The sequence below is a fragment of the Emydura macquarii genome, unplaced genomic scaffold (assembly GCF_026122565.2).
Source record: "Emydura macquarii macquarii isolate MOO-44397 ecotype Brisbane River unplaced genomic scaffold, CSIRO-AGI_Emac_v2 contig_1230, whole genome shotgun sequence".
NCBI lineage: Eukaryota > Metazoa > Chordata > Testudines > Chelidae > Emydura > Emydura macquarii.
The window spans coordinates 3,043,163-3,070,938 of NW_027131367.1; the positions used below are offsets into that span (position 1 = coordinate 3,043,163).

At 54.9% G+C, this 27,776-nt stretch overlaps 1 long non-coding RNA gene across 1 annotated transcript; it reads left to right on the forward strand.

Moving 5' to 3' along the window:
- Positions 1-16,549: 16,549 nt before the first annotated feature.
- LOC137152831 (uncharacterized) lies at positions 16,550-22,267 on the forward strand. Its single transcript, XR_010919616.1, has 3 exons — positions 16,550-16,812; positions 21,424-21,525; positions 21,944-22,267. It is a non-coding gene; the product is annotated as an uncharacterized lncRNA (long non-coding RNA).
- The last annotated feature ends 5,509 nt before the right edge of the window (positions 22,268-27,776 follow it).

The following is a 27,776-nucleotide window of genomic DNA, read 5'->3' on the forward strand; positions in this document are numbered from 1 at the left end:
ACTGAGCGGTGGGAGACAGGCTCCGCAGTGGGAAAGGAAAGATGCAAAGAACTGGCAGCTGGGTGGTCTTGCAACTGCCTGCTGTGCCTGGCCTGTCAGCCACACGCTGGGGCCCCCGGACTGTGGGTGACTCAGGCTTATTTGCCCTTTCGAGTGGATGGAAAATCAACATGCAGAAGCAAAGCACAGGAAGGGGAATCTGGGGGGGGAAACGGGGCAGGAGGGGTCTCTCCGGACTCTCTGGTGTGGGCGTGCGGGAGTGTTGATAACTGGACAGAGGGAGAGGATGTTATCACAGAAACCTGATTTCTCTGCACACTCTGTCAGCTCCCCATCTGGTCCTTGATTGAATGCAGGGGCTGCTCCCGCTCGCCGCACACCAACTGCCGGCCCCCGTCTCCAGCACCGGGATTGCATCTACGGAGGGAGCGTCAAACCGCACAGACGAGCAGCCCTATCGATCACGCCTCTCATCCCAGACAGGCGCCATGCGATTGCCATTTATTTCTGAGAGGAGGCGAGGGGGGGCTAAACCCGGGGGGAGGGGGCGCTGTGGGGGTGCGGATGTGATAGGCAGACACCGCTCCCCTGCTGCCCGCAGGAGGTTTATTTCGAGATCCACTAGACGAGCACGAATTGACCTGGCACATGGTCTCTTCCGCTCTCCCGGCTCCCGCCGCGTTGATACAAAGGAATCATGTATTTTCCATCACTGTCTGAGCCGCCCGGGCTGAATGGTCAGGATTCAGCCCCAAGGGCCCTGGCTACAGGGCCTGCAGAAATCGCACCCCACTGATCTGGCAGGTCAAGTGCCGGCCAGCACCCGGAGCCAGTATCCTGGGCTTTGTGGGTGGAGGTCAGGGAGTCGGTGTTACATGCTAGGTGTGTGTCGGGGCTATGGAGGAGGGAGCGACACAGCAAACAGGGGAGTGGGGAGGAGCGCTGAGGACCCCCCAAGAGCCAGTGTCGTCACCCTGGCGCTGCAACTCAACGCGCAGGTGGATGAAGATGGGCTTTGGTGACGCTGGCTCCTGGGGTGGGATTCAGGGCTCCCTCAGACGGAGGCTGGGAATAGCAATGCCCAGGACTTCCCTCTTCCTCTTGGGATGCTCCGTGGAGCTGGGGGGCGGTGACAGAAGCAGAGGGGGCTGCGGTCCAGGGAGAGCCAGGATTAGAACTCAGGCGTGCCAGGCTCCCAGACCTATGCTCAGGCCAGTAGCTGCTGAAATCCTGCAGGCTCGGGCACCTGCGTGAGCCCCGCACACCTGCTCTGGCCTCGAGCCTAGATCCTGGGTAGGCCATGCACCCATCGTCCTGCGGGTCTGACTGTGCCCCACTCCAAACCAATGCTTCATTCATCAGGCGCCAACCTCGTCCTTCTGCCTCAGCCGGGTGCTTCCCTGAAGAGCCATCCTGCAGCCCTGAACCTGCACCTGTCCTTTCCCTACTGCTCAGGGCACATCTCGCTTGGCGCCAGCCAGGCCAGGAGGAAGCACGTGGATGGATGCTGGAGAGACGCAGGGGGACAGCTTTCCCTGGCGGGGGAAGATGTCTCCTTCCGTCTCTTCTTGACGTGGCAGGGAAGCTGCCTTGGCTGTTTACTTGAAGTCCTTAAGTTATGCGTGCTCTTTCCCCGAGAGCCGCGCACTGTATCATTAATATATCTGTCACGGGGCAGGTCCCAGGCAAGATAATATTGATATAGCCATTAGAGTGCGTGGAGGACAAGCTGCTGTGCTGGGCACCCGCCTGCTCGCGAAGGCCGGCGCTGGTGAATGAAGGTCGCTAAACACACGTGGCGATGGGGGCCGCGGCCTCAGATTAGCGTCTCTGTGCGTCGGGCTGGCGTTCATCTCGCAACGGGAAGCGGGTATTACAGCAGTGCTGCTTGCCTGGTAACAGCTGCCGGGGGTGCCCGGGCCTTGCTAAGGGTCTCCCAGCACCCGGTTTTGGTGCAACTCTGCTCCGAGCCGTGTGCGCTGCCCCACGCTTTCGAATGCCTAAAAATGCTCCTGGCCCAGAATGGGGGCGTTTTATACCCACCGTGCACCGATGCTATGGACAATAGGGTAGGGCAGTGCCAGAGTGGCTATCCGCCACGGAGCAGACCCACCGAGCTTAGCCCAGTCCGTGTAAACTCCGGGTTACCCCCCTTCTAGTAATAATTAAAAACCAGCTCTTCATCTCCCAGCACTGCACACAAGAGCTGAGCGTTGTTATCCCCATTTTACAGCTGGGGAAACTGAGGCACGGAGTGGGACCTGACTTGCCCAAGTCACCCATCACACAAAGCCATCGCAGAGCTGGGACTAGAACCCACACTGCCTCCCCCTCATGAGTTTGCCTTCCCCTCTTGGGAAATCGCTGCCTCCCCCACAGACTAACACGGCTACCCCTCTGGAAGTTCCACATCTGTGACCCGCCCCCCATCACTTCTTCCCTGGGGAGTTTTAGTGGCCAATTATCTGTCAGGTTGCTGGAAGGTGTTTTAAGTAACGGATGCAGCCCAGCAGGCATCGCTGGCGAGGCGTAACCCTCTCCTCAGGCTAAGGACTAGACTAGCTGCAGATGTCAGAGGTATTGAGGGCGCACACACACACACACACACACCCGCCAGCACACTTGCATCCCCATTCCAGTAAACTATGCCTTTCCTCCTAGGCAGGTGCTGCCCTGCTTTCCCCGTGTTTGTCATTTACCAGTCTCAGGATTAATTGCATGTCAACATGACCTTTACAGAATTGTCTCTCTTCATCCGGTGCTGAATTGCATCCAAAAACCCAAGTGCAAAGAGATGTGTGGAAAACCTGGGGCAGTGTTGCTCTTTTGGCGTCACGGGGAGGCTCGGAAGCTGCCAACGCACCTGCTCGTCCCTCCCCCCCCCCCCCCCACTGCAGCCTCGCCAATTACAATCCATGCAAAGAACTTTCTGATTGTTTGGAGCGGGAGGCAAATAACGTCTCAAAGTGTCGCCAAAGCCAGCGTCACCTGGCAAAGAGGGGTGGGGGTGAGGGAAGAGGAACCCTTACAATAACACACAACTGTTTAACGACGTAAGATGATGATATGACACACCTGGTAGCTGAACTTTGTGCCTTTGTCCTGACCCACAACTACTTCAGATTTGGAGCCAATCTATACCTGCCAGTCAGGGGCACAGCTACGGGCACCCGCATGGCCCCACAGTATGCCAACGTTTTTATGGCTGACCTAGAACAACACTTCCTCGAAACTCGTCCCCAAGCACCTCTCCTTTACCTACGCTACATTGATGACATTTTCATCATCTGGACCCACGGAAAAGGTCCCTCGAAGAATTCCACCAGGATTTCAATAATTTCCACCCCACCATCAACCTCAGCCCAGACCAGTCCACACAAGAAATCCACTTCCTGGACGCTACAATACAAATAAAGGATTATCACATTAATACCACCCTATACCGAAAACTAACTGACTGCCATACGTATCTTCATGCCTCCAGCTTCCATCCATACACGATCCATCCAAGCCCTAAGATACAACCGGATTTGCTCCGATCCCTCAGACAGAGACAAACACCTACAGGATCTCCATAAAACATTCTTAAAGCTACAATACCCACCGGGGGAGGTGAAGAAACAAATTGACAGAGCCAGACGGGTACCCAGAAGTCACCTACTACAGGACAAAGAAAACAACCGAACACCACTAGACATCACCTACAGCCCCCAGCTAAAATCTCTCCAACACATCATTAAGGATCTACAACCTATCCTCGCTCAAGCTGTGGGAGGCAGACCTATCCTTGCTTACAGACAGCCCCTCAACCTGAAGCAAATACTCACCTGCAACCGTACACCATACAACAAGAACACTAACCCAGGAACATACCCCTGCAACAAACCCCGTTGCCAACTCTGCCCGCACATTGACTCGAGTGACACCATCACAGGTCCTCACCACATCAGCCACACCACCAGGAGCTCATTCACCTGCACATCTACTAATGTAGTATGTCGTCATGTGCCAGCAATGCCCCTCTGCCATGTACATTGGCCAAACTGGACTGTCACTACGCAAAAGAGTAAATGGACACAAATCAGACATAAAACATAGTAACATCCATAAACCAGTGGGGGAGCACTTCAAACTCCCAGGACACTCTGTAGCTGACTTGAAAATTGCCATACTTCTACAAAAAACCCTCAAAAACAGACTTCAGCGAGAAACTGCCGAGCTGGAACTGATCTGCAGACTTGACATAATTAGACTGGGTCTGAACAGGGGCTTGGAATGGTTATCGCATTACAAGAAGTGATTGTCACTGTTCACACATTCTCACCTTCTAATCAACGGTTGTGAATAGGCCTCATCTACTCTAACTGAATGGACTTTGCTAACACCTACCCTCCCCATTGCTTTCCTTACCCTTGGATGTATGTATACACCCCCTATCTCTGATTTCCATGTCATGCATCTGACCAAGTGGGTCGCAGCCCACGAAAGCTTATGCCCGCAGATATTCAATTTGTTAGTCTTTAAAGTGCTAGAGGACTCTTGTTGGTTTTGCTGTACACAGACTAACACGGCTACCCCTCTGGAAGTTCCACATCTGTGACCCCCTCCTCCCCCAATCACTTCTTCCCTGGGGAGATTTAGTGGCCAATTATCTGTCAGGTTGTTGGAAGGTGCGAGGCGTAACCCTCTCCTCAGGCTAAGGACTAGTCTAGCTGCAGACGTCAGAGGTTTTGAGGGCAGCCCTGGCCCGCAGTGTTTGGTGACTGATTTTGCTGCCCTGTGTTTTCCACTCATTTAAATGCATCCGTACTGCACCGGGCACTGGTGTAACTGACACCCATGCAATGGGGAGTGGAGAACCATAGCTACTGTGTGTAATGGAGCAGAACCACCGAGCACTGCGCCATTCGTGTAAACCGCAGCTCCCCAGGCTGCTTTCTAGCCACATTGACCAGTCCCACTGGCAGCCCTGGTGGACATATACCCACCTCTGAAACTGGACAGGAGGAGAAAGCGGTGATGGAGTCGGGTATCTTTGGTGCCATCCTGTTTGTTTATGAAGAATGGACAAAGCTCTGTTCCCCTGAACCCAGCAGGAATCAAACAATGGGAAGTAGTGTCTTTGCTCAGGACTCCAAGCCCCTTTCGAGCAGCACTCTGCCCAAGAGCTCTCTGTCCGGGCTTTCCACAGGGCCCCACTCTCAGTGCTTGTCCAGGCTCTCTGCTCCTTCTCTGGAGCTGTCCCTGTGGGGTTTCTCTTTCACCCACTTCTCCTGAAAACAAATCTCCACCCAGCCCCTCTCCCGCAAAGTTCAGATTCCCAAGCAGTCCCGTGGGGGCCTGTGGTTGGAGTGGAGGCTGCTATTGTTTCAGAAAGGAGCTGAACTCTTTCTCCCAGCTGTCTTAAAAGAGCAGCGGCTCCACGCACCAGCTTCAATGCCCAGCCCACGACAAGTGAGAAGGTTGTGCTGAAACGAGGGAGAGATGTCCAAACGGTGAAATCTGCCGGGGAGAGACGTCATTTCCCAAAGGAAGCATTGGGTGCTTTGTTGCTTGGATTAGCACCGGCACACTGACTACACCCTAGAGAACAGCTCCTCGTGTGGACTGGCCGACCCTGATGGGCCATTTCCCTTGGTAACTTCTCCAGCCAGCAAAGTTGTCTCCCGAGTGCCAGGGCTGGCAGCGAAGCAAGGAGATAACTGGTCTGTGGTGTCTGGCAATGGGGCCAGGCACAAACCAACCAACAAGTGGAGGCTCCAGCATGGCAGCTGAGATTAACAACTCTGCTTTCCAAGTGCCTTTGTTCCCAGGTTCTGGCCGGCTGGCACAAGTGAGCGGGTCTCAGTGCCGTACAATACACTAAGCTACCCCCGTCTTACGTGTATTTTATGCAAACACCGGCTCCCTTTTACCTCGCAGTCGGGGAACTGGCCTTCGCCATCCACGCCCCTGGGTGCACCACGGGTGCAAGTCAGCGCGGTGCAGGCCAGGTGCCACCATGCCCGACAGCAATGGGAGCCCGCAGAGGAGAGGGTTTGTGCAGAGAAACCCTCTAAATTCTAAATGCAAACAGCCCAGTCGGCTGGCACCACAGCTCCTGCACCCCTGTACCCTTTCTCCAGACAGATGTGGGGGGAGAGAAAGGGAGAGGCACTGCTGAATGTGCCCCCGGGTGCCCGCAGAGCCTGGCACTGGACTTCAGCAGAGGGACTGGGGAGGCAGTGGGACACGCCACGCAGTTATAAAAAAAAAAAATAGACCAAAGCCAGAGCCCGTCTCCCTTGCTCTCTCTCTGCCTGAGCGATCGCTGCCCTCATTATAAAACAACTAATTATTATTCTGGCTCATTAGCAATTATAAATCTCCAGCTCCGGTACTTCATTTAAAAAAAAAAAATGACAAGTTAGCACTTCATTATGTTCCCCAGCAGCCTGCATCGCACAACTCATTAACCTGGCCAGCCTCGGCCAGCGGGCCAGGCAGCTTTCGGAGCCAGCCAGCGTCGGGCATTAAAGGGGACGTGTCCCTCTGAAAGCGCAGGCCTGAGATCCACCCCCAGGCTCAGAGCCGCTCTAAGAAGGGAACATGGGCTAATCACTCAGGTCAAAAGAGATAATACACTTAACTCTGCTTCTTCACTGAGAGCACACTAATCAATCCCCCGCCCTTGGGGCTCACACCCTGGCAGTCACGTACCAGGCACCCCTCAGTAAGAGTTTTAGCCCCCTGCCATTCCCTCCAGTCTCCCTCCAGTAGATGCCCTGGACCAACCCCTGCACCCTGGCACCCCCACTTTGGCAGCTCCCATGCAGCAGCTGCAGGGTCACTGCATCCCCTGCCCAAAAATCCCTACCCCAAGCATCACTTGATAAGGGAGAAGAACCACCGACTCCATGATATCTGCTAGGGATTTTGGTATTATCAAGCGGTTTCATACAGAAGGCCCTCAGACCCTCTGGTGATGGGCACCAGGACAAGACGGATAGATCCAGTGTTGCTAACGCTCACAATTGTGTCCCACAATATTTGTTGCTTTCCTTAAAGCCCCAGCTCCCAGAGTCCTGTGATTATGTGGGAATCTCAGCTTTAATTTAAAAAGGTGGCCTTTATTTTTATGGAGGAAAGCTTGAAAATGGGATGTGAGTGCACCCGGAGGGCTCAGAAATCAGTAGGAAAACTAAAAGAGCCCCCAAAGTATTTATTATTATTATTATGATTATTATTAAATATCTTGCTTTCAAGGCGCTCTTCGGATATTGGGGCCTGAGGTGTAATTTTGGAGCACTTGGGGTTGGGAGGCTGCAGCGCTGTGTTCCGGGAGGCGGGTCGCCTGCCTGGGGGAGCAGTGGAAGCAAAGAACAAACAGACCAGTTTCGGTTTCTAGTCAGTTTCACGTCCAGGCCCTCAGGCGCCAGCAGCGTGCTGCAGCGTTTACATGGCAAACCCAGCACGGGGTGCGTTTAAGCCCACACGTGCCAGCGCTGAAATAAATAATCATCCACACGCTCCTGTCCGTCTTAAACTTTCGGAAACCTTCTTACAAAGCCTCACTTTGGGGCCTAAATCAGTCTGACAGGGTCCCTTTAAGGGGGCACGGATAAGGACATCATTTGCCTGCCTAGGTACCATTGCACTGACGTGTCTGTTGATGGAGGTCGTGCGCACGGAACACGTGTGGACTGTGTCGATCAAGTGATGTTGTACTCTCGCGCGCTAGCCGTGGGCATCTCCACCACAGCCGCAGAGCTCCGCTCATTTTGGCACCACTTCATGATAAATAAAAGCAATTCAAATAATAACATGAATCATGACGGTTAGGATCACTGTAATAATGCTGTCACTGAAATTATTAATCCCTAAGGGTGCCCTAATTTGTCAGCTTTCTGGTTTTGAACTTTTATCATGGAGTAAATGATGGGCTAATAAAAGAATTACATGAAAAGGGAAGATAGAAAGATTTCAAAACTTTCCCCCCCCCCCCCCCCACAAAAAGTTATCACATCTCCTTTTGAAAGGTATTTTTTTTTAAATTACTATTTTGAACCATCTCTGAGTTCGTGTCCTGTAGTAATGGGCTGGAACAGTTGTTTGAAATGATTATGCTCCAAAATCCGTTTAAAGATTGATTTGAAACGATGATTTTCTGACCTTGATGTGCAGACATGCAATCTGCTCGGCGGTTAGCGATCAAACAGGGTCGGATGTCTCCGAGAAGAGGATGGAGGGGTTTTTAGCTTGCAGGCTGCGTTAATGACTTTATTGTTTGGGAAAAAAAGAGCTAGACTTTATAATTAACTTTTACAAGTTAATCTGAACCCAATCTTTCAGACGTTCTAGGGCTAATTCTCCGGGCAGAGGCATGACATTGAATTACTGCCACCTACAGGTGGACAATTGTACTGGCACGTGCATTATGTTAATGAGAACAATTATTTCTCCAGAGCATTGTGGGTAATAACACTCAACCCAGTTTATTTGTCTTTATACTCCCTTATCTGAGCTAACTGCAACTTTCAGTTAGGCACATTCATGTGTAGATTACACAGTTATAGGATTTCAGCTGGGAGGGGCTAGTATTTTTGACACACCACAACTACAGTAGTTGTTCTACCTAGAGAAAGGTCAGCCTGGTGACTAGGCAATATTGACTGAAAATAGATGGCATTGTCAGTCCTGTATCCTTCTGCCCAAAGCCTGGTCTGGGAAGTAGTGGCATCTACCAAACTCAGCACAGGACTATAGACTCTTGAGTTATGTCATTGTTCTGCCACCAACCTTGGGTACAGACCGTCACCTTTCCGCCTCTGTTTACCAGTATTCAAAACTGGGATGGGGAGGAGTTGATGACTCGTTAGGCAACGGTGGTCTGGCAATTTGAAGATGCGCAAAGTGCTCAGCCATGTTGCGAGGTTCTAAATTAACTGGAAGCCCTTAGGAAAAACGGCCTATACAGCTGCGTGGATCGCAACACGGACACCTCTGCTCAGTGCACAGCAGCTGACAAAAAAGCAAATAGTGGCGGGGTGCATAAAGGATAGGCTAGAGAACAACATTGCAAATATTACCATACCATTATAGGAATCAGTGGGATGCTCTCTGCTGGGATACCATGTTCAGCGCAGGCCAGCCTCGCTCAATAAGCATGTAGGCTTAGAGGCAGTAATGAAAATGATTAGGAGCCTGGGGAGATTTCCATATGAAGAGAGATTGGGATTGTTTAGTTTTGAGAGGCGGTGAATAAGATGGGACATGACAGAGGCATACAAAATAATGAACGCTGTAGAGAAAGCAACTCAGCTGCTGCCGTTCACACCCTTTCCCAGTACAACAAAGGGGCCGTCAGTAACATTGAAAGGCAATACAGTTAAAACTGATCAAAGGGTTGGTTTTTGTTTTACACAACACACAATTAACCTGTGGAACTGATTGCCACAGGATAGCTTTATGGACATGAGCTTAGAAGGATCCAAGAAAAGATCAGACATTTGTTTGGATAATAACATCCACAATTAAGTCAGACAGAGTAAAACTGTCCTGCTTCAGGCCAGCCACTAGCTGATGGGGAATAGGAAGAAGCTTTCCTAGGACCAATTATTCCTCTAAGAGTTATTCCCCCTAAAAGGGGTTCTTGCCCCTGCCTTAGCAGTCTCTGACACTAGTCATTATTAATCAGGATACTGGACTAGATGGACCAATGGTCTGATTTTATAAAGCAATTCCTAAGTGTTATATTGGGGACAGCATGAAATATTCCTGGCTGTGCTGTTTGTCCCACTCCTGAGTCTGGCGAATGGCCTAGATAAAGGTGTGAACATCACTTGGCGGGATTCTACAGTTTAAAATCCAAGCAGCTCTAGACAGGCCCAGTTTAAAAAAAACACCTTACACTATTATTTCTCAGCGGTGTAATTAAATGTGATTGTCAATTACTAAGCCAGCACCGAGGCGAAGTAGGCACAAGCTCTTGGAGTCCTTGTTTCTGCCTATCACATGGCAAAATGAGCTGGCAATATGCTTGCAGCTGTTTCTAACGGGGCTGCCCTGTGCTGGGAGCGTGCAAGTGGAAGGGACTGTGGATGTGCAAAGCGGAGGTTGTTTTGGTCTGAGCCTGGATGGTTGCATACAGGAGACAATATTGCCAACCTCCAGCGTTCAGAAAAAAAAATCAAAGCGTGAGTTAACAATCGTGAGATTTTTACAAAAAGAATAAAGGCTGACTTCTTTCTGTCTGAGCCGTTCCAGGTCACAACGGCCAGCTATCCTCCACAGCTGTGCAGGCGAGAAGTTTGTTTTTTAAGATTCTCACATCATCAGAGGACTCCGGGAGCCGAGCCGTGAATTAAAAAACATAGGAACCGAGCAAGACTTGCGATGAAACCCCAAGAGCTGGCAACAGGGCAGAAAACCTGCACTTACTGAACCGCCCATTGGGACAAGTTGCCGGAGAACTATTATTACTTAGGTGTATTATGACAGAGACTAGACTGAACCGAGATCAGGGCCTCTGTAATTCTCCCGTATTGGGTGGCAGACTTTTGATTTCAGAGGGGACCCCCGGCGTGAAAAAGAGGGGGCAGATCTGCACAGGCTCTGGGCCTAAATTGTCATTGTTGTTGTAAATCGGTGCACGTGGGCCCTGGTCATGAAATTCAGCTCCTGAAGGGCCATCCCTGAGCTGCGGCTTCCTCCACTTGTACGGCAGCTATTAAAAAATATTGCGCAAAAGTCCAATGTTTTTGGTAGTGGTGACACTGACGTACGGGGGCGCGTCTATTTAACTATTTCTTCGTTTTACTGATCGCTGACTTCGATCCACCAGCACAGAAGCCTGGGCCTGTTCTCAGCTGCAGCCACCTGTCCTGCCAGGCAGTCCGAAAGTCCATCCTGGCCCCCTTTTTGACCTTTACAGCCCCACCCCATGTCCGTGTACAATAACAGCAGCTGCTCCGTGCAGCATCCCTGCAGCGAGGCGTGGACAGCTAGATAAATGGGAAATGGCAGCTCGAAACAATTATTAACTTAAAAATATAATACAACAATCACAACAACAATAACCTGGGAGAGAGCAGACGCTAGTGATACAAATCTCATTTTAAAATTCCAGCCCTGTGATGTTCAGAGGATAAAGTTCTGGTAATTACGCTTTCTGGGGTTTGTTTTTTTTTTGCACCGAGTTCTAATAATTGGGTGCTGTCTCCTGAGCTCATCTTCGCCTGGCTTCCTGAAAGGAGCGCTGCAATTAGCAGACATCACCCTATAATAAAGCCGTTAATACCCACTTTCACGGCTCATATTACAGTCATTCAGGCCTGTCCCCTCTCCACCCTGCGTGAGAAGTGCCTGGCGGGTGTGCGCCATCACAGAGAGAGACAGAAACACACATGCAGGCCCACAGAGCTGGCTGCCGTGAAAGCCTTTTCTGGCAATTTTTGCAAAGAGGCCAGCCAGACAGCTGTGGAATTGTTCGTTTGAAATTGGACATTTCCCCCCCCTTGGCTCCAGCCGGCGAGCATCCACCCCTACAACTTGCAAAATTCCATAATCTTTCTCCGTCGTCTGTCTCTCTTTCCAGAGCTCGGCCCGTCTGAAATCTGGGCACGAGAGGCAAGGGCAACGGTGCTCGCCTAGCGCTGCATTTCAGGGAACACTTTGCGGCACCAAGGCGATGGCGACCCGGACATCATAGGGGGTCTTGTAACGTACATGTGCGAGCGGGATGCCGGGTGCACGCTACTGACCCTTACTGGCGAGAGTATGTTAGACCTGCTGACCCACACAGAGGTGGTTGTTATTGCTCTTTCTATTACGATAGGGCCTAGAAGTGCCCGCTGAAGTCGGAGGGAGTCCCACTGTGCGAGGGTGACACCCGGTGAGAGATGGTCCAGCCCTGGAATGAGAAGACGGGCAAAGGAAGGGAGGTTATAATAAGGGCCTAGTAACCTTTCTCTGCCTTACCTATTGATGTCTCATGGGTAGGGACCTGATACACCAAGGACATGTCTACACGGCAGTTAAAAACCTGTGGCTGGCCCGGGCCAGCTGACGGGGGCTGAGAGGCTGTTTTATGGCAGTGTAGACGGCTGGACTCTAGGACCCTGCCAGGGTCCAAATGAGGGTGCCTGCACTGCAATTACATGGCACCAAGTCAGGTTTTGAACTGCAGTGTAGACAGACCCGCCAAGATGACCGGACTCACGCAGGGAGTCTGTAGCTGGATGGGGAATTGAACCTGGCGTTCCCAAGACCCAGCCCGGAGCGCTGCTCCCAAGGCCAAGAACCCTCTGCCAGGATCCAGCTACTGACTCCTTACGGAGGAGCTTCCGTGGCTGCTATTTTTACTGGTGAACCAAACCACTGGCAGCTAGGAGAAAAGAGACGTCTCTCTCCGAGCAGGGGCTGGAGAATTCTGACGTCCTCACGCAGCTCAGCAAAGCTGACACCGTCCTTATCTCTGGCTCCGAGGCCATCTGCTAGGTGGTCACACGAGACAGCCAGTGTTTGTTTGGATGGGCTAAGCCAATCCTCTGGCACAACCCTCCACTCTTGTCTTCCGCTAGCTCTTAGGGTTCGCTCTTCAGATGCTTTGCCAAGGGATCAGAGACGCCTGGCAGAGCCCAGTGCGTTCGGTTTCTGTGGGACTGCCTGCATTGTGTGTGTGCTGGAGGAAGGGGGCCAGCATGGAAGGAGATGGACGGCAGAGCTCTTTGCAGGGATTTCGCCGCTCAGGCCTCATTAACTGCGTCTTTGATTGTGACTCTCAAGGGCTGAGTGATTCTGGCAGCGGGGCTCTGTACTGAGAGAGGACCTTACAGGGACGGAGTGAAGTCCTCCACGCGGACAGCACGCGCACATGGCGCGCGGGACGGGCAGGGAACGTGCGAGCGTTTGCCTAACCAGGCATCCCGCCTGCGTGTTCCTCGCATTAATCCTTGAACAAATGATCCGGGGCCCACGATGCCTGGGGGTCTGGTTCTCTGCAGCCACTGAACCCGGGACCTCGGGATCTCCACACATGAGCCTCCAGCGCTAATGGCCCCGACCGAGTCCTGTCTCAGAGCCCTCTCTGTGTGGCCCAGCCAGTCGGAGGACACAGACAGCCACACTTGTGTTAGCGCGGGTCACCCACGCGCAGGCCTCTGAGCGAGCTGCCGCGGGGAATGCTGTCAACGGACACAGACGCGCGGGAGAGGCTGGAAGCACCTGCTCCCTTCAAGGAGCTGGTGGAGGAGGTAGCGCTGCTGGTTTGCACTCGTAATCGCCTCTGGAGTCACTCCCGGGAAAGAGAAGATGCCGGCAGCAGCCAGAACAACCCCCACCTTTCCTCTGCCGTGTCCCGTTACTAGCAGATGCATTCAGGGGCTCATTTAACAGAGCCGAGGCAATGGTGAAAAGGATCTTTGCACAACCCGGGCCCCAAGGGTCACAGCCAGTTTGATGGGCAGGGCTGGCTCCGGTCCGCGACCTCCAATCTCAGCAAGGAGGCCGAGAACCGGGTTGGCCGTGGAGACGGATTTCCTCCCTGCACCCGGGACTGGGTCCCTTCCTTTAGCACAGGGTTGAGGCAAGTGGCTGGGGGCTCTTGCAGGGTCACTGCCTCCGTGGTGCCTCTTCTGCCGACGAGCTGCCCGGTCACTTCGGGAACACAGAGTTCAGGCTGCCGAGCCCTGCCTCCTGCCCTCCCAGGCACAACGGTGGGGAGCGCGTCCCCACACAAATCACCACAAATCAGCCTTCCCCCTGCCCCGGGACCCTCAGTCTGCCGGGGGGTCTGACTGGGGCGCGCTGGGCGCCCTGCGGCCAGGGCTCAGAATTTGGAGCCGTTTCTGTTATTTCTCTTTTTAAATGCCGGGGATGCTGCTGTGAAGGGAGCGGTACCAGCACATGCATAAGGCTGATAAAATAGCAGAGGGGTGCTGCAGGCTGGGCTGGAGGTGAACCAGCAGAGCCGGGGGGGGGGGGGGGGAGCGCGCTATTAGATCAGCAAAGGAGCTTGGGTTCAGGACCGAGATGCAGAGCTGAGCCACGCGGGAGGAGCTGAGGGCTGCAGGTCAGCGCAGCGGTGACTCAGCAGAGCTGGCTGGGCCCAGCGCTGGGATAGCAGGGAGCTGCGGGTCGGGATTGAGGGGCACCATCAGAGCTGTGTTGGTGGGGAGCCCAGGGCTGGACTAGCAGGGGGCTGCAGGTCAGGATTGAGGGGCACCGGCAATGCTGTGTGAAGGCCTCGAGATTTGCACTCACCCACCTGCATGAGCTGAACTCCTCACCAATTTTTCAAAGTGAAAATCTCTGCATTGAAGCCCTGGATGGGGACAGCCACTTCCTTAGCCTGTTTTATTACAAACCCTCCACAACAAGGTAATTATGGTCGGAATAATAAATGTGTCAGTCCCTCCGGAAATATTTTTCCTTAGAGCACGGGGAGGGGGAAAAAAGCCCATGTCGTTGTTTTCGGAGTGTGCGCGTTACTGTACATATTAATTAACGGAGTAAAAAGCTCCCCAACTTGGTGGCACGTACATTATTTATGAATGTCTCGGGGCGGCGGTAACTTATGTGCTCTCCTGCTCTGTTCACTGCGGTTCGGTTTGCTTTATTTCCTCTCTGTGAGTTAGGAGACAGCCTGTGTCTGGTGCCGCTCAGAGCTGCAGCTCGTCCTCATTTGCTGCTGGTTCCCTCATTGCTGTGCAGGGACGAATCCTTAGAAGCGCGTGCGACTGGCGGGCGTCGGGCGAGAGAACATGCCGGATTGCCCGGGCGAAGTAGCTGGAGTCGAGCTGTTCTGAACAGGGGATGGATGGGGTTTTCCAGGGAAGGACAGGCACGCCCCGGGCATTATTCCTTGAGCCCGCCCGGTCCCTCACTCACTGACACGTCACCGATGAACTCCTCCGGGAACCACGCTCGTGTTGCCGCCCGTCACAATGTTCTCAGGGTGACCAAGATTTCGCCCAAGCTCAGCCATCGCATCTGCCTGAGGAGCCAATATCACTGCCTGGCGTCTGCCATGGACACAGCCCACCACGGGGCGTGGAGGACAAAGCCGTAAGGGCAGAGGCTATCTGGGTCGTCAGCCTGGCCACTGGGGGCCAGTCTCCCGCCTGGCTGGACAGACTCGTGTGCCACTGAAAATAGCGGTGTGGATGCTGCAGCCAGGGGGGATCGGTTCAGAAAAACTGGGGGGGGGGAGGTCTGGTGGGGCAACTTCCCTCCTTGCCCCATAGCAAATGGCACCCCTGACTCAGGCCCAGCAGGTGCTTGGGCTAACCACCCGAACTCAGAGAGAGCCAGAGCTGGCTCCAGCCTGCGACGGCCGCACTGCGATCTTTAGCTGGCTAACTTGAGCCCTGCAAGCGCGAATCCATCTAGCCGGGCTGGGCGAGCCACTCCCCCCTGCAGGCTGGCCATTGCCCACGAGCCAGAAGGAGGAGTGGGGCTCTGGATGAGAAGGAGGGGTCATTCAGTGGGGTAGATCACGCAGGACGCCCTCCGCACCCCCATGCTCTTCCTCCAGGGATATGCTTCCCAACGTGCTCTTCTGCATCTGATCGCCGGAGCCGGCCCACGTCCCTGGACAGGGCCCCTCAGCCCCCAGGGGAATGAGAGCCCAGGCGGAGGGGGACGGCGTTTGCAAGTTGCCTTCTTCCCAAACTCCTTCCCTGTTGCATTGCTTGGCTTCAACCTCTCTCTTTGGCGAGGAGCACGGGGCGGCTCAGGGCAGGATGGGCAAAGCTGATGCTGTCTTAGCTCAACGAGGTGACAGAGACTCTCCATGTGAGATCTCTTCCGTCCCCTTTGAGGAACAAATGGTTGCGTCACAGTCCAGTTCCTGACGGACAAATACCCACGTTAACTGACACTAATTGGGCCCCTCCGCTAGCAGGCTGAGCAGAGAGACCCTGCAACGGCCTCCATCCCCTCCCAACGCTGAGAGGCAGGCGAGAGACTGGTTGATGAGTCGGGGATGGGCGGGAGAGCACCTAATCTTGCAGGTAGAGGACGGATAAACCCTGCTGATCGATTGCTTCCCTTATGCTGATTTTCTCCCCTCCCCCAGGGAAACTGGCCCACTAAAAATAATTAGCTGCATTGTGTTGTTCTGTCCCTTCTCATGTGTCATAACAGGCTGGCTGAGATCTGACGGGGAAATGCAATTATCCCAAGCAAAGCACGCACAAAACCACAGCTGTAATTACGACTCCTGCAGACGGCTGCTGTTTGCAGTCAGGGGTGCTGGGTTTTTCCCCTGGGGATGTGCTGCTTCCTCACCACGGGAAGAGCAGAGCAGGCCAGCCAGAAAACCAAGGTCCTCCGGATGCCCGGGACGCTGGTGGGCGTTGGAAACGCGGCTATTTCTGAACGGCACCAGGTGTCGTGTTTCTGACAGCTGAGCCCTGGACGCAGGGTGGAGAAGGGACAGGCGGGCTCAGCAGCTGCCGCAGGGACCCCATGAATAGCCACATGCCTGCTGGGTTTTGTTTCAAGGAGCCGGAGAGAAGAAAGGCCCCGGTGTGAGGTTCTGCTGGAGGCTGAGCAGAGGGCACTGGAAAGTGAGAATTCAGGCTCGAAGAGTGACCGGGTGATTCAGCCTCCTGGCCTCTCTGGGAACCCTTCTAGGGCCTATCCCGTAGGGGCTGCTTCTGTGACGTGGGACACACGTCTGCTGGGAATTGGACCAAAACACGGCAGAGCCACTGCCCCGATGGTAACGCCACTGGGCTGGGAGTGGAAACCCAGGGGCGAAGGGCTGTGTGGCCCAGTCCCCATCTTCTGAGCCCTCCAAGCCCCAAAGAGGAGCCTTTGAATGAAAAGGTGACGTCTCTTCCCCGTCCCCACAGCCGTCTCCATCCCCAGCATCCCACCGCACCCGCCACACGCACGAAGGCCACGGCGCCGGCCCACGGGAGTGCAGCCATGGCTGGGGTGGAGCGCAGCCGCCCTTTAACGGCACACAGCAGCCCGGGTTTAGGCCTGGCCCTGAAGAAAGAGCAGGGAGACGGAGCGTAATTCCCCAGCTTCTCCTTCTCCTCCGCTTCGCCCAGAAGCTAATGGAAAAGGAATGCCTGGGGACTAAGGACGCGGAGTGTGTCCTGGGGGGCTCTGGACAGCTGCTGCCTGTGCCCGCTAGCTAGCCCCCCGGGACCGCAGACCACGGCGTTGGCCGGCGGAGGCTGGAGTTGTGGGGGTGTGGTTAGATGGTCCAGCCCAGCTCAGCCTGGGACTGGTTATAATCCGACATGCGACAGCCCATCCACGGGTCAGGCGGCGATGGGGGGATCCCTGGCGCTCAGAGAACCAGTCTTGGAGCCACGGCCGCTGGGGGTGTTCAGACTATGGAGGCAACCGGCCAAATTGTCACACATGCGCCCCCCCCCACGGATGCTCGTGCTCGCGTACCACCCTGGGCCCGATCCTGCCAAGGCCCTGAGCACCTCCTGCGGGTGCTTGTCTCCCCTCTGTCTCCCACACTGAGATCAGTAGGACTTGCAGGCGCCCAGCCCCTCTCGGGATCGGGCCCCTGTGGGTCGGTTGATGCGTGTTTGCCTGTTTGTTCATGTCTGAACAGTGAGCAGTGAGCCTGCCCGCCCAGCGCCTGCCGGCTGCCTAGCTCAGCACCAGCCAGCAGAGAGGCTTGAAACCCGGCATCTGCTGGCAGCTGTCTCCAGCCAGAGCCGCTTTTGTTCATTTCGCCTGGGCTGTCGCTCACGTGCCATGGCGTTTGCATGCCTTGCCGGCGCTCGCGGCCCGGGGCAGGTGGGTGTGACTCCCGGGCGGCCCCGCCACCATTTAACCTGGGCACAGGGTGTGGTACGTGTGCTCTGCGTTTGCCATCGCCTCGCCCATCCCCAACGCGGCGTGTGTGTTGCCAGGCTCCCTGCCCCCCAGGGGACTGTGCCCGCGACTTACAGGAAGCCAGTGCCCAAAATGCGCCGCGTGACCCGACAGAGACCCGCGAATTGTGCTGGAAGCTCCTACTCTGTTCTCACAATGGCCGCCCCTGCGGGCCACAGCCCAGACCAGAGGCCTGCTGTGCGCGGGGCTGGAGAGGCATCGGGACAGACGGCCGCTGTTCAAAGAGCTCACAGATAGAGAAGACAAAGGGGAGGGTGTGACTTGTCCACGGTCACCCAGCAAAGCTGAGAACAGGGGCACAGCTCTGCAGCGCTCCAGAGCAGCATCTTATCTGCTTCCTCCACTCCTTCCATTTTCCTGTCCCACCCCGTATGAATTTAGATCGTGATCTCCATGGACCAGGGCCTGCTGCTCTCAGGGTGTGTGTATAGCACCTGCACAATGGGGCCCCGATCCCGACTGGCGCTGGCACGGGCTACTGCCATCCAAATACCTGTATTCGGCCAGACGCCGTTTCCAGTAGAATGGAACAGGCCAGGTTGGGGGCAATTTACGAGTTAGAGCTGGGGACACGGGTTCTGCTCCTGGCTCTGCCACGGACTCCAGCATGACCTTGGGCAAGGCGATTAATCACTCTGTGCCTCAGTTTCCTGATCTGTAAAATGGGAGCAATACCCTGTCCGCCTCCTTAACCTGACTTCTGCTGCAGTGCCTGTGAGAAACCAAGCAGGTAAGGATGGGTAGATGGGCGATATCTGAATCCTTCCCAGGCCATCAGGATATGAACAAGGCTTTGCCGTCCCCGTCGATCCTGGGCTGATCTCTGCGCCTTCTCTGTGTTGGGCAGTCCCATACGTTTCCCTTGTCTGGGTACTGACCGACGGAGGGATTCTTTCATTCGGCCCCTTTTGCACGTTCCTCGAGGTGCCCAGTGGCGCGCCTACCATGGCAGACGCTCCGGCTTCATTCTTAATACGTGGCCCAGACGTTCCCATCGTCTCTTCTGGAGAATGCGAGGGGTAAGGTGTCGCTGCGCTCTCTGAAGAATCCCTGCATCTGTTGGAAACCCACTGCCTTTCACGCCTGGTGTTTTCCTACGGCATCTGCTTTTGAAGGCACGGAGACGTCCGTCCGCGCCTCTGGTGGCTCTCCAGTTTTCCCATCCTCACGCTAAGAGGGAAATACCATTAGAGTTGCTGGGCAATGGACGATACTGATTAGATGTCCTTGTACATTTACGGGACTCCAGACACAGAACTCCTGACACCTGGAGGTGTCTGTGTCCCTTCAAAGGAGGACTGCGGCACGCTGGCTTGCGTTTGGGGTGGGACTTGGCTTGGATTCCACCCTGCCCAGGTAAAACTTAAGTCTGAAAATAGGCAACATGGCCTAGTGGTTTGGCCTCTGGCTTGGAGGACCTGCCTTCGGTTCCAGCCTCCGCTGCTGACCTCCTCTGTGTCTATCTTCCCGTCCACCCTTGTTGGGCAGGTGGGTCACTGATCTTGTTCAGGGCTTCAATGGGCAGCTACGTTGCTACGTTACTAGTAACCTGGGGCTCGGGGGATATCAGTCAGACACCTTTTCCCCAGCTCTGATGCTAATTTCACCCTTCATCAGTGCAGGGAGCCTGCTGCAGCATCCGCCTGCATCAATCCAGCTCCCTTTGCCTTTGGAAACGTCTCTGCTCCCTGGGGTGCGAGGATCCCTGCAGCCTTCCCGTGGGCTAATTACAATGCTCCCAGTTCCTGAAGCAGCCGCGAGGGGAAAGAGCAGCTTCAGGACACCGCTCACAGAAAGCCCCAATGCACCGAATCCTTGAGAAGCCAGGCTGTGATTTGGTGACCATATATCTTGTGTGGTCATTTATCAGGCGGGGAGGAAGAGACCTGCTTTAATAGAATTACTCCAGGCACGGCAAAACGATTAGAGGGAGGCGTAAATAAGCATGCAAGTGGCATGCTGCAGCCCCGGCAGTTTAGAATGCACCGGCCACGGGGATGCTCGGTATTTTAAACATCAACCGTTCATAGCTGGAAGCTGAAAAGAATCATCCGTTGTCCTCTCCTAGCCCCTCCAAGCCATGACGCTGGAAGGTCTTCAGAAATATTAATGCAGTTGGCTCTGCCACACCTGGTGCAGTATCCTAAGCCTCGGTAGGGGAAACTGAGGCACACAGCTGTTATGTGGCTTGGCCAAGTCACGCGGCCAGTTGGCAGCCACGCTTGGAACAGAAGCTCCCATCTGCCAGTCTGTGTCTGTCCCACCAGCGCACCCTTGAACATCCATCCCCCTTTTCTCACCAACAGTTTACTCCCCTTCCTGTTTTTACTCACGCCGGCTGGTTATTGTAGGATTGCTTGTGCATGCTGGGCCGTCTCACTGGTGGTGTGTGAGGAGGAAGGGGGTGTGTGCACAGCAATATTGTGTGTAGGCAGGCGATTGTGTGAGCGTGTGTGTCTGTATTACATCTTCAAGATCTCCTGCCTACCTGATTAGCTAATGAAATGTTGCCAGCAGCCTTCGCAATCAAAATATAGTTGCCAGCAATCCCGAAATCCGAAGCGTCTGTGCTGGAACGGGCACACGGCTTAGCCCTGGGAGCGCAGAGACCAGCCTGCGTCCTGGCAGGATCTCTGCTGAGAGGGAGCCATCATTATGGGTTTGTTGTCACCCATCCCCGTGCAGCCTCGCTCGTCTCAGTTCTGTCTAGTTGCTAGCAGGGAGATAAGGCACAGGGGGAGACTCCAGGTAGCAAAGCATTGGGCTTCACCCCACTTCTCTGCCTTCCCCTTCAGCGCTTTCGGCCATTTCCTCTGCTCTCTGTTGTTCACCGTGCAGTGTGCCGCTATCTCCTCCCAGAAAGCCCAGGACCGGCAGCACGACGCTTCTAAATCAGAATGCAGTGTACAACAGAGCAGCAGACAGCTCATACAAACCCATTCTATTAAATACCCATCTGCTGCTGTTGATAGAATACCTTGCCGAAAAGCACCGAGACTGGAAAAGAACCAGACGACCTCCTGCCTCTCTCCACCAAGGCTGGGGGGTGGCACTACTGCCAAATTGTGGGGAAACACGGCAGGAGGCCTAGTCACCAGGACACCTGGGTTCTAGTCCCATGGATTCCCTTGGTGGCCGTGGCTGTGCCATTTCTTCTGTAGAAAATCTGACCCTGGGAAGGAAGGAACAGGGCCTGTTTAGTTAAGAGAAGGCTGAGGGGGCCCTGACAACAGTCGTCAAATATTTAAAACCTTGTGAAAAAGAGGACGGTGATCAATCGTTCTCCATGTCCGCTGAGAGCTGGAAAAAGAGTAATCGGCTTAATGTGCGGCAAGGGAGGATTTACGCTGGAGATTAGGGGAACTTTCTCTCTCTCAGGATAGTTCGGCACTGAAGCAAGTTACATAAGGAGGCTGGGGAGGTTTTTAAGAACTTGTTAGACAAACCCCTGTCAGGGATGGTCTGGGTTTATTTGGTCCTGCCTCTGCATGCGAGGGAGGGGTGGCCTACATGACCTCTTGAGGTCCCATCCAGCCCTACATTTCTGTGATTCTAGGCTTATTCTTTCAGGGCCTCAGTTTCCCCCCTGGAGAATGGGGAGAGTGATATTCAGCCAGCTTGGAGAGCCAGGAATGAAAGGCTCCTAAGAACAAGTCTGTTTCCCAAGCAGAGGTGAGCATGACCTTGCTTCCCTCCCCAGCCCGTGACCTGACCAAACCGCAGAGGCTGCGGAGGGAGCGTAAATCACCAGGGAGGCGGCGTTTGTTGGGGAGAAGCTGCTGCATGGGATGGAGGCTGGTTTTGGAGCTTCTGCCTGGGAGATTCTCACAATGCCAAGCGCTGAGCGTGTGTGGTTGGTGCTTAACAAGCCGTTACTAATAACGACGACTCCCGCTCAGCAGAGATCCTGCCAGGAAGCTGGGTGGTCTCTGCGCTCCGAGGGCTAAGCCGCGGGCCCATTTCAGCGCAGACGCTCTGGGTTTGCCGATTGCTGGTGGCTGTAATTTCTATTGCAGAGGGCACTGGGCTGCCACGCACTGCTCCGTCCACTGGGCAGCCTTCCTCAGCTGAATCTGTATGTTCCCCCTAGCCTGCGTCTACTTGCCCGGCCTTGCCCGGTGACTGGCCCTTCCTGGGCATTTGGAAGGCACCTCACACGCCGCGGGGGCTCCTGTGAAGATCAACGCCCGGAGTGCAGATGAGCCTGCCTGAGACACAAAGTTTGACTTGGATCCAGATCTGAATTTTGCTGCCATTAAAGGAAGGGCTGGAACTGGGAGTCTGGTCTGAGCCCATCTCAAGCATCTGTGACTCACTATCAGGCTTTAGACCTTGCCTGGGGATACAGAGCCTTTCTGCTGACTCACCCCAGCATCCAACCAGGTGGGGCTCATTAGCTCCGGGGTACAAAAGGGTGTTCAGGATACGCCTCTGACCGAGGGCCACAGAGAGCTCAGGGAAGCCCAGATTGATGTGGTTTGGACTATGGGGTTCCCATGCCGTGAATTCTTCTGACTGTGTCGGCCCTTATCTGCTCCCCCCCCCCACTGCAGTAAACTTCCGGGATGCTGCTGGGCACTGCAGGCAGAGTGCTCTGAATTATTCACACACCACGCTTTTGTCAGGGCTGGTGTGGCTTTTCCACCCGAGAGGCAAAACCGGGAAAGCCTCTCTCGCCCTTGAAGCGAAATTGTCTGCGGTGCACTGGATCGCCGCAGTCTGGGTTTGTTGCTCTGTCTCCTTGGCGGGAGCTGCTCACTATGGTAGCTAAGTGCTTTGCTCCTTCCCACCCAACTCCCTTCCCTCCCCCCCCAAAATAATGCAAGACAAGCGCGCCTTACATCTGCTTGGCACTCGCATGCGTGCACAGAAATGAGCCCTAGCTAATGTGGGGTCCCGCTGGGGAGCCCGATAGCTGGGGATCGAGGTTTCTGCTGCTTCTGGCCCAGCGTCCTTTTCCTCCAGCAGCAGCTGTGTCTACTGCTCCCTCCTGCACGATGGTGCATCCGTAACTACCCCGCCCGAGCCCCCCAACTCCAGAGCAGAAGGAGCCTGGTCGAAACGGACTTTTGTGTCTGGGAGAACAACGCGAGTGTCAGATCCAAGACTCGCCTCGGTACCTTCTTCCTCGGCTAAGCCAGGGCCCCAGCGTGCATATTTCATGGGATTTATCCCAGACAGCTGGGGCCCGTCATGGAAACGCCGGCCGAGTGGTAAAGAAGAGCATGTTCTGGGGCGTGATATCACCGGTGTAATAAGAGGCGGACGCAGCCTCTTGCACAACCTCTGTGTAATACAGGGGAGCGTTCACGCGGAGGATCGGCTCAGCTGCTGCCGTTCGGGGTGTCCGGGAGCTCGCAGGGCAGCGCATTGCCACGGGATGGACTCGACCCCAGGGGCTTCGGGTGCTGCTGGCAACAGCTTGCGCTGGCTGGTAACTGGCCTGCGTTTTTACCTGGCGAGGCACCATTTTAAATCGAGTCCAGTCAGACAAAAGTGCAGGTCATCCACCAGCCAGGCCCTCCGAGGGGAGCCGGTTGCAGTGAGGGCAGCTGCGTTGCATTCTGCACCTAATGCCCACCCCTCCTCCACAGCCCCAGCACCACCCCCAGGCTGGCTATTCAGGTCTGGGGCAACGCAGGTGGGTGTCTGCCTGCGCGGGGCGGGGAAAGGGCCTGTACTGGGGTGACAGGCGGATGAGAGCTGACGCTGTTCTAGGGCGGAGGCTCTGCTCACCCCGCTGCTTGGATTGCCGCCCTGAGCCAGAGAATCCCACCCTGGGGCTTCACCTCTGCAGCTCCCAAGCATGGAGGCCCAAGCCCTAGGGTGGCCCAGAAACAGAGATGCGGGAGGGCAGATAGAGCCCTGATTTCAGCCCCCCAGGGTGGAACTAGGACATAGGCGGCAGCTGCAGCAAAGCACAAAGTTTCCCGCCAGGCAGCCGCAGCTCCCAAGAAGATGGTGAGAAAATCTCGTCCACTCTGTGCGGTAGGTTCCCGGCGGGTGGGCCCCTTCTCCCATGTTGGAGCACCGGCAATTCTCTCCCCTCCCGGTGCAGGGGAGGTGGGGGGCAAGGGCGGGGGAGAAGCCACAGGACGTTCGCTGTCGTCGCTCGTTAGGGCTGGGGCCTTGTGGCCCGTTAGGCCTAAGTCCCCCCCGTGACTTGGCGCCTGCCTGGGTTTTCTGGGGAGGAGGATGTGGAAGCCAGTGGGAAGAACTGGAGGACAGGGCGGAAACCGGGAAAGAGCGAGAGACGTGAGCAGAGGAAGGCGCCCCCCCGGCCAACGGCAGCAGGCAGAGGGGGCGCGGGAGACGGGAAGAGAAGCCAGCGAAGCCTTTGCAAATAACCGTTGGCTGCCTTTTCAAAATGGAATTTTTCCGTCCCGGCTTTGCTTTGGAATTTATGAGCAGTTTCATTTCCCAAGGTAATAACTCATGATTTCATCCTGAGCCGGCGGCACCGTGCAGCCGAGCCGGGAGTGGCACTTGCCTTCCACACCCTTTCAGCGGGTGCTTCTTTAGCTGTGTCAGCCTCCGATCCATCACGTCACAGAGCCCCCCAGGTGCTGGCTGACAGATGTTCTGTCCTAGCCAACTCCCTCCCCTCCCCCGGCCTCTCTTTTATTTTTGGACATCATTTGAGCCAAGGCGGCGTGGGACGCGAGCCTCGCTCTGTTGTGAAGTTCAGACAGCTCCAAGCTGTGCCGTGAGAGAGCCGTCTGTCTGAGCAAAGATAGCAGCCGTCGGGGAGGGGGGAAAATAGCTATTGGGCCACGCGGGGCAGATGTGTCAGTGAGACCGCAGGGTGGGCAGCTGTGATTGCTGTCCTGTCTGCCATGGGCAAGGAGCAAGGGCCCTTTCGTGAAATGAAAGGGGGCGGGGAGAGAAACCATCACCGGAGGGAAACTTTCCAGGGAAGGGAAAATAGCCCATCCATAGCCCACCAGCTGGGAGCTCCAGTGCAGGTCCCAAGTGTCTGCAGGATGGGCTATGAAGGAGACCACTGGGGCTTTGCAGAAGGACACGTGTGAGCAGGGGTCAAAGCGGGGGAGCGCCCATGAGATTGTTGTGTGGGTCTGGGCTGGGCATCGGGGCAGGGAGAGCCTGGGGCGTGTGGGATCTCTTGGGATGCTGCTGTTCTAGGAAGGTCAAGGCCATGGCGAGTGTGGGCCCGACGCAGGGATCCACATGGCAAGGCCCTGCAGGGAATCTCTGCGTTTGCTTTCACCGTGCGGCCTGTAACCCGGGAAAGGGACTCGTTCAGAGCGGTGACTAGCCCAGTCCTCGACGCCCGCACCTCTTGTCTGGCCTGGGCACTGCCCCATGTCTCCCTCTGCTCCCCGGGCGCACCAGGCCGTTCCCAGCGCTGGCTGCCCGCTCCTCGGCACTGGCGTGGGCAGCCATCCGGCCCCCGTGGCCACGGCTCCCGGCGCTGCCTGCATCTGCAAGGTGTTTGTCAAAATCAGAGCTGAGTGTCAGGCTGCTAATGGGTTGGCGCTTCCCTCCGCTAAGTGAGTCCTGCCTGTTCATGGGGAACACCTGTTCGCTCCCTCGCGCGGCCGGGCTGGGGGGAGGCGCACGGAAGCCGGAGGGAGGATGCCTCGCCGCCCCATCTCCGTGGCACTGAGCCCAGAGCGGTGCCAGCTGGTGCTAGAGGGCATGATGCTGCCCGCCCACCCCCCACCACTCCAGGGGAGGGTCCCCCCTGCATGGCAGCCCCCTTCCCTCCCTCCCCCGCTGCAGGGTTAGAAGGTGAGCCCCATAGCAAGAGCCCCCCTCCCCTCCTGGCTGCTGGCGGGGGTGAGTCAGCTGTGAAAAATGAGACCATAAAGGAACATAGGCACCTGGTCCTAAGCCTCATGTGCAGCTCCTGCCTGGCACCATCCCACTCCCCACCCTACCGCCCGCCGAGAGGCCGGGCGTCGAGCTGCTCTGTCCCCGGATCAAAGCTGACGCACCCTGGCAGGGGGCAGCACGTGGGTATGGGAAAGAAATGTGCCATGCTGGATGGACAGGGGGCTTTATACTCCAGGGTCCAGCTTCCCCCGGCCCACCTTCACAGAGAGAAGCTACCGTCGCGTGATTCCCCCCCCCAGGATTTTCTTAATTAGGAAATGTCAGAAGCTATGCCACGATCCCGCCACCTCTCCAGAGTCCTTCGGGTGAACTCAGGCCCAGCCGTGAAGCCAGTGAGGCGGGGCCGGCAGTTACCGCCGCATTACAGAGCCCTGACGCTACGTATGCGGGCCTGGCGCAGCCAGAGGTTCCTTGACCGCCACTTACCATGCATACAAGCTCCCATGACGTTGGCTGCTCAAATGGCCCTGTCACCTCAGCGGAAAAGGAGTGGCTGTATTTCTCCCCCTACAGGTTTGCTCCATCAGAATTAAGTCTTCTCCAAGGTGATCAGGAAGAATTTTGTGCTATGGATTTCGTAATTCTGGCCTGAAAGGGGAATGAGCTTCTGGTTTTTTTCGTATGTTTTACAGCCGCGGTGTGTGCAACTCCTCTCCTGAGGCTGAATTAGCAGAGGAGTTCTGGCTTGGAGGCTGCGGGGCAACATTTTGGTGGTAAAAGAAAGCGTCATTGGGTTGTAAGGCCGTCCCTCCTGGCAGGGCTACGCTCGTTCTAGAGCGTCGGGAACCCAGCGAGCCGATACAGAAGTCTAGAGCAGAAAGCTGTGCTGCGTCAGCTCGGTGGCCAAAGCATTTAGCTCCCTGCTCTCCTCGCCAAGAGCGCTGGCCTAGGTCGTCATCTGAGTTTGAAGCTGGAGCCTTCAGCACTAAGAGAACGAGCCACAACAGGTGACGCCCTTGGCTGGCAGCTGTAGTTAACTTTTATCCTCTTCCCCAGACCAGGCAATAGAGGGAGACAAAGTGCATGTCATGAGTCCAGTCTGGTCTCAAATCCTGAAAATATTCCAGGGATGGGGCAAGTTGGAGGGTGATAAACCATTTAGACTGTGTCTCGGTTCATCCAGCCCAATGTTCATAGTAGCTTGATAGACATAAAATCTGGGGGTAGAAGCTTCTCCACCTGGCAAGATGATCAGCCTTTGATATTTCATCACATGTTGTATGAATGTCCCATTCATGAATAGTTTATAAAGTGTTAATGAATGATTAATAGACACTTTAATAAATAGTTAAGGAGCAGTTATAGTTTGCTATGAAGTCCGATAGGCAGTTTGTAATCATGGCTTGTAACCATCTATGGCACATGCTGCTCATGTTTCTAGTATACCTATAACATCGATAAATCATTTAAACCACATTTATAAAGATAACCCTCTTTAAACTGTCTGCGAAAGGCATACAAAGAACCAGTGGCTGGAAACTGCCTCCAGGGAAATTTAAATTACAAATCAGGCACAACCGTTTCGCAGTCAGGGCAACTGGCCATTGGAACAAACTCCCACGGGCAGTGGTGGATTCTCCATTTCTTGATGCCTTCACGTCACAGTGGCGGCCTTTCTGGAAGATAAGCTCTGGCCAAACCAGTTACTGGGCTCAATACAGGGGTAATGAGGTGAAATTTAATGGCCCGTGTTATGGAGGAGGTCAGAGTAGATAGTCCAATGGTCTCTTCTGTCTTTAAACGCTATGAATCTATGAATAAAGCAGGACTGATACCTGTATGTTACAGTGCTGCTGCTATTTGATGTTTGATGTTCATGGGTATTTGATATTCTTAAAGCCCCAGGTTCTGGAGCCATGTGATTATTTGAAAAGCTTAGCTTTCCTTTTTTAGAAAAAGTAAGGTTTCGCTCTCCTCGATGAAAACTAGCATGTGTGTGTGTATGTACACCGGCAGGGAAGTCACACCCCTAGCTCATCGTGTAGATGCAGCCTGCATAATGAGTTAGCGGTTACCGGCGCAGAAGTGAGTTGAGTTACACTGACGTCAACTCTTTGTAAATGAGA